We start from the raw sequence: 7,072 nt of genomic DNA, 5'->3' as shown, positions 1-7,072 counted from the left end.
CGCCGTGACAGCCGAATAAACACAATCTCCAATAAACATCTCTAATGAGGGAGGAGGCCAGAGGATGGCCGGATTTGATTTATGACTGGAGGAGAAGGTCCACTTTCCCACAGAGAAGTGGGCCACCTGCTAGCTCCTCAGCTCCAGAGAAAGGAACTCGAGGAGGAGAGGAACCGGATTCAGGTAAGGTGCTCTGCCTGGTGACCACTTCTCGTCCCCCTGCTTCCCCGGCGAGCTGGGCAGGGGATGGCCACCTCTCGGAATTAAGCCGTGGTCCCCAGCACCCATCACAGGTGTCTGCGATACAAACGTGCTCCAAAGATGAGCCCTCCGAAGTTCTAGCGAGGGGGCGCCAGGAGCAACAGTGGGAGTAAGGGGAGAGCCCGGGCCTGACCCTAGCGCCTCCCCAACCTCCTGGCGGGCGCCGCTCCGCCCTGCCTAAGGCAGCCACGGCGACTCCGGCCGCCTATGGCTGGCCTCCCGGAACTTCCGCCCCGCGGAACCACGAGTTAGTCTGTTTGGGGTCTTTCCTTCCTTGGCCCACTTAGGAGAAACTTCTGGCCCCCGGCTTAAGCCGTCCGGGGGCAGGAGCGTCGCGGGTGCTGCTCTCCCTGGCACTAAGCGTCCGGGGTCCGCCGGCGCCCGCCGACTTCCCACCGAGGCCGCGAGTGCGGCGCCCGCGGTAACCCTAGCCCGCGTTCTAGCTCAGTGAGAATCGCTAATTATTAGGTCTTCCGAAGTGAAGCTCAGATCACACTCCGGGGGCTTTGCGCGCGGCCCCGCTCCGCCGACAGCATTCTTTAGTCCTCAGCTCCTTTCTGAGGAACGAACTCCCATCTCTACGGCTTTATTTTGGTCTGCCCATCGACACTTGGCGATCGCGGGAAACTTTTGCTACACGCGCTGCAGGCGTGGGTGAGGACTTCGCGCATGAATGTGGTGAACTGCGATGCGGGGGGAGCTCCTCCTGCATGTCTCACAGTAGCGAACGGCTTTTGCAGGTAGCAGCGGCAGATCCCCGTCTCCATCTCCCCGCCCCCTCTCACCCCACCCCAACACCCAACGGTAAGTCCACTCTGGGGACTGGAAACATTTTGCTACTTTTGTGGAAAAGCACGCTCGGCAAAGACAAGACACCCCCTCCTCCCCTGTCCAATTCCGCCCTTCGTAACTCCCCTCCGTCTTTGTATTCCTTCTTTTAAAGGCAAAAATCAAGCCCCCGGGCTACTGGAGGTGGGCTTGGAATTGGGGGGCACCCGTCACGGGCAGCTGAGAGGCGGCGCGGGCCCCGAGCCGGGCCGGGACCAGAGCCCGGGCGGTTACCTGGGAGCGGAGGGCGGGGAGGCAGGTGAGCCTGGCGGCGCCGGTTCCCACACTTCTCACCGCCGCTCGGCAGGGGAAGTGGCAGATCTGACAGCCGCCTTCTACGCGAGACCTGCCCCAGAGTTTAAATGTCAATGATAAGAAAAGAGGGTGCTCAGGCGGGCGCTAACTTTCCTTAATATCCTTGCCAGCGCGGCCCTCATTGGCTGCCGGGCCCGCGTGACGTCACGGCGGCCAGAGTTGGGCTCGGCTCCGCGCCCACCAGCTCGGGGGCCGCGCGGGAGCCTCCTCCTCCCAACCGGAGTCCGACCAGCTCTGAGCAATGCCGCGTCCTTCCTGGGCCGGCCCGTGGCTGCTGGTGCCCAACCCGGCCCCGACCCGCCCGCCCGCCCTTAAGGCGTGGAGTCAGCCCCAGGAAACTAGCCCTCCGGAGTGCGCTCCGCCTCCCCTCCTGGAACAAGGGTCCCTCCCCTACCAGCTACCTTTCCGGGTGCCCAGCGGGTCCCCTTCTCCGATCCCCGAAGGAGTCACTTCATCAGAGGAACCCCGAAGGTTGCGCCGGGGTTAAGAAGGTCCTCTTGCAGGAATCGTTTTTCAGGAGGAACTTAAAGAGTGATGGGTACCCCAACCATGCCCTCAGGCCTACGAGTCACCAGCTGGGCACAGACGGGGGCTCGGGGAGAGGATGCGCGACCCCTTCTCGCAGGCTAGGCCAAAGTCCTCGCCGGGCCGGCTGGGTTCTCGTAAGGGGAGCCGCAAACGGCACCTGCTCGGGCTTCCTTCGCCTCCTTGGGCTGAAAGGCTCCAGTCACGTAGAAAATGTAGGTGATTTTTATTAACCTTTGACTTTGGGGTTGACTGTTGACTTTGTGGCCTAGAGGAGGAAAATAGGAAAGTTTCAGAGTCTTAAATCGAGATTCCCCTTCCCGGGGCTGAGGAAACCACAGACGTTGGGGCGGGGCCGGCGGGATACCAGCCTGGTGGTCTGCGCCTGTTTTCCTCTCACGCCCCGTGTAGGCTGGGAGATGGCTTAGTCGAGCCGGGACTAGTTATCTTGGGATGGGGACTGAGAGCCCACGTCGTCATTCCCGGGTCTCTCCCCCAACCCCCAACAGGGGAGGAGGCTTCTCAATGTCCAATCCCTTCGTTCTCAGCCTCCATCCGGGTCTTCAACGTGGAAGTGACAGAGGTCCGGCCAGGAAGAGCAGGGTTTGCGTGACGGGGTGGCCCGGGAGGGGATGTGGAGAGGGGCGTGGAGTTGCCTTTAGGCAGCTCAGGGGAGGCGTATACCTGGGCACGCGTGTGTTAAGGTTAGGAGGGAGCCGCCTAGGCCAGAGGAGGGCCCCAGGGCCAGTTCCTGTTCACCTTGCTTGGGTGGGGGCAGCAGAGGGAGAGCGAGAACAGATGGCGCGCGATAGGTCGAGCGGTTCCCGCTCCCGCCCCCGGCACACCTGGACAGGTGTGGGGCTTTGCAACCATCCAGGAGGCGGCTCTAGGCAGCCCGTTTGCCCGCTCCTCTTGACCAGGCCAGCTCCCTACCGGGCTTGATTTTCTTTCCTCGGCCCTTCGAGGCCCTGAAGGCAGGGTAGCAGTGGGGAGGGGAATGGGAGCCTCTTGGTGGAGAAGTCTAAATGTGGTGTTCTTATTTATTTACAAACGGCACCCACAGTTCTCTCCACCCAACTCCCTGGACGTTCTGTGTCCGCGGCAAGGAGCATCCATCCCAGCCCCTCCCCCCCATTCATATCTGAGCCAGAACGCTAACGTGGTCCTGTCTCCCCAAGTCGGCTCCACTGGGGAGTGGCACTCAGAGAGGCGTTTGTTCCCGTTTCCCCGCTGCCACTGCCATTCTCCTGTGACCTAGTTTCTTGGCAAACACCCTAGCTCCCCTCAGAACCAGATCCGGCCCCCGGCCCCAGACGTCCTGAGGCCTCCCCAGCTCCACGGTCTGCCTTGGAGCTTGGGCTGCGTGTGGGCCCCGGGCCTGAGCAGGCCTCTGCGTTCCCTAGTTTGTGTCAGCGGCTCGCTCACAACCCACCCCCTCTGTCCGGAAGGGAGGCCTCGGGGAAGGCTGCTCCGGGCTTGTTTAGAGTCCGGACCATTAAGAGTGCGCGGATCCCTGCAACCCGGCAGGGTGCTCAAGAGAGACGCTGGAAACGCCACGGTCCCGGCCTTCTTATCTGCCTGTCAATAAAGGGTGCGCTCGAGCGGCGCGGGAGCGCCGGACGGTGGAGGCGAGGCCCGGCTAGGCCCTTCTGCGCTGCGGGCCAACGCACGAGCCGCTCTTTATTTGCCCTGGGCACAGAAGGCAGGGCGGGAGGAGGCTCACGCCGGGGTCGCCGCTGGGGAGGGCCAGTTTCGCGGCTGCCGGAGCTTGGTCCCCTGCCTGGCTGGCTCTTGACCCAGGAACCTTCCACTGGCCTTGGGGGCGGTTCGGCCCGGCCACTCGTAGTGCCTAGCCCGCGAGGTCTGGCCTGGCCCCGCCGGGACACAGGCAGACTGTCTAGGCCGCAAGAGAGCACCGCGGGTGACCCTGGGGTGTCATCGACGACGCTAAACCCGGGATGCGGAGTGCAGTCTGTAGCTGCGGGGCAAAGGGCCAGAAACTGAATTTCTGTGACAGGCTTGGTTGGAAGGAGAGAGGGATAGGGGGATATAGATCCATCCTTGGCTTGAACAGTAGCTGAGATCTGTTGTTCTAGTCCAAGGTACATTTGTTCTCTCTCTCTCTCTCTCTCTCTCTTCTCCCTCTCTTCCTCCCTCCCTCCCCATATGAGGCAAATAAAGCCAATTCGATTGGAAGCCCCTCACCAGGGTCTGTGCCATAGGGTGATTTAGTATTTGTCTTGACAATGGCCATTGAGTCTGGCAACAATTGAAAAGTAAAAATGGATCTTTCCACTTCAGTATTTAATTTCATTTCACTAAGTCTGAATGATGATGCACCCTGTTAACTTCTGTATTTAGCACGATTGTTCCTGGGTGGGTGCTAGTTTATAAAGGGGTTAAATGAAGTGTTTTGTGTAAAAATTAATAAAAGGAGAAGGTAAAGCCCCCAACTGGTTAAGAATAAAATAAAATACTGGGTATGTTGTGTGTCATTTCAAATGGAGAACTGTTTTGTGAATCTGAGCATCAAAAAGGGAAATATTTAATGAAAGTAATATTTGCCATATCTTTGCTGATGTCCAAAAGACTGCAAAATGGTATGACAATATGCAGCACTGTGGTTTCTCTGCTACTAGATTATTTTCCTGCTCTCATTCAAAGAAATATTTAGTGTATTCTCTCTTCTGTCCATTCTACTCCACCACAAAATTTCCTTAGACATTTGGGAAAACCTCCAAATCCTTCCAGTTTGCTTTCCCACTAAGAAAGATCTCAATTACAACCAATTTGAGAAAACGGCTTTTCCTTTCCTTCTAAACATTTTCATGTTAAGTCAGTCAGTCAGTTTGTGGCACCATGTTTGATTTCTTTCTCTCCCCTGTCCGGGTGAAGATTGAGACATTAGCTGAATTCCCTGGGGGTGATTGGATGCAATTCGCTGAAAGTAGACAGGCACGTCCTGGATGTTAGAAATTCACTTTTTCTCAACGTGACAAGGCCGCCTTCGATCTACAATTGTATTTGAATGGGTAATGAGCGGAAAGATCTCTCATCATTAAGCCCGCTTCTACTTTAGCAAAATAACGAGAACCTCATTTGCACACAAATGCGCATAAAACCGGGATTCCCTGAAACTCTTTCTTTAATAAAAAGGGATGGCTGTGTAATTTAAACTGGAAGTGAGAAGACAGAGGGAGGGAGAGAGATAGGGGGGTAGTTTAAAGACATCGGCTCCCTTCTCCCAAAAGATCCATGTGATTGAGTTGACTTTTTTTTTTTACTTTAAATCTTAAATAAGATGTGAGTTGTAACAAGAGGATTGGCACTTACTCTGTGACCCTTATAATTGGATTAAATATAGACTGAGACATACAAAAACACACCAAGATTGACACCTGCCAACTGGACTTCCTTATGATTGATTGTGATGCTTCGTGCTGGCAACAATAATGAAATAAATTGTACGGATAAAACAGCACATTTGTCATTTCCATGCCATGAGTGAGGAAGTCAACGAGTTAGGCAAGCTGTTAGCTGACAGGCGTGAGAGAGAGGCAAGCTAAAGAGATAAATAAGGATTCCAGGCATTGACAGGACAAATTATAACTTGTCACAACCTTTTTAAATTCAGAAGTTTTCAATTGACACACATATATATGTAACAGCAATATTGGTTGGAAGGAGAAAGGGACAGGGGAAGAGAGATCCATCCTTGGCTTGAACTGTAGCTGAGATCAAGATATATATATATACATTGCTGTTACATATAAGATAAGGGGGCACCCACCTAAACAAGTAAGATGCTCAGGGACTCCCCACTGTCCCCCAGTGACAAGGGTTTGGGCATCCAGGCCTCTTCCAGCTGTGTTGGAGAGTGAGCCCCTGAGGGCAACCGCCTACCACGTGTGCCCAGCCAGTCTGCCAGCAGCTCAATGAGGTGGGTGAGGGTGTAGTAGGCTAAGGGGTGGCTCCTTCTTTTGATTGGACCAACAAACGAGTCATGGCTCTGGTACCCTTTCTTCACAGAAGCAAAGCTCCTAGCCCAAGAGAAAGCCTGTGCAAGGCCTGCGCCCAGGTCTGCACTGCTTTCAGCTTCCTCGTGTCACCATGTGGGGGGGTGGGGGGGGTGCCGGGGGGAAGAGCCAGAGGGCACAGGCCACCCTCTCAGGCTCCCAAATCAGGCCCTCAGAAAGGAATCCGAGTTTCTGGACTCGGGGTGTAAGCAACGACCACTTTCTGGATCCGGGCCTGCCTAGGCCGCTGCACCCTGGTGTTCCTTGGGGGTGCTCCAGGCTAGGGGTTCCTCTTATTGCCCAGCCCAGTGCCGTCCTGGAGGAGGCCACAAAACCAGCTCTTTTTGCCCCACCCAGGGAGAAGGGCTGCTTTTCCCTATTCATTCCCTCCACTTTGCACACAGTTTCAGGTGCTCTTTGTTGGCCCATGGATGGGGACAATCCCACGGGCAGTCCCTGGGTGTCAGGAGGCCATTCAAGTAGGACCGGTGAGGCTTTAGGAGGAGCAAAAGCCCCGGAATTGCCTGGTAGGGCTAGAAGCTAGGGGCTGCCATAGGATTTTCAATGGAGTCTAAGGTTGTGGATGGAAACTGTGGATAAAGTTTGACATGAGTTTGACAAGTATGCAAGGAGTGTGAACTCCTCCCCCCTCTCCACCTCAAAGTAGGCTGACTTGTTATTTTTAAACCTTATCCCCACCCCAAGCTAGAACCTGGACTTTGCGGCATCTCTCGGTTTTTCCGACCTTTTTCTATTTCTGCAAGGAAGTCCGGACCTTTCACCTAACCAGCTGGAAATTCGGAAAGTTAGAGATGGGAAGTGAGCGTCTGTAGGTCTGAGGCTGCGGGGCCAGAAGTGCGGCCTGCGCCGGACAGTAGAGTGCAGAACAGGGCCTTGTCCTCGTCCAGCTGGGGAGCTCGAGGCTGCTGGAAGCGGGTCAGGTCCAGTTCCAGGCGGACCGAGGGGCCAGGGCCTGGGCGGGCGCCCCGTTGCTTCCGATGCCACGGTCCGCCTCTGCTGTCTGCGCTCCGCTCTTCCCCGAGTCGCGCTGCGTGGTGTCCGGAGCCCGCGCCCTGGAACAGGACGCTGTGGGGTAGAAAGAGTCCAGCCTTGCTGTCGAGGACACA

This window comes from Pteronotus mesoamericanus, unplaced genomic scaffold, assembly GCF_021234165.1.
Source record: "Pteronotus mesoamericanus isolate MK-2021 breed Mesoamerican mustached bat unplaced genomic scaffold, CSHL_Meso_final contig_90, whole genome shotgun sequence".
NCBI classification, from domain to species: domain Eukaryota; kingdom Metazoa; phylum Chordata; class Mammalia; order Chiroptera; family Mormoopidae; genus Pteronotus; species Pteronotus mesoamericanus.
This window is presented reverse-complemented; position numbering follows the sequence as displayed.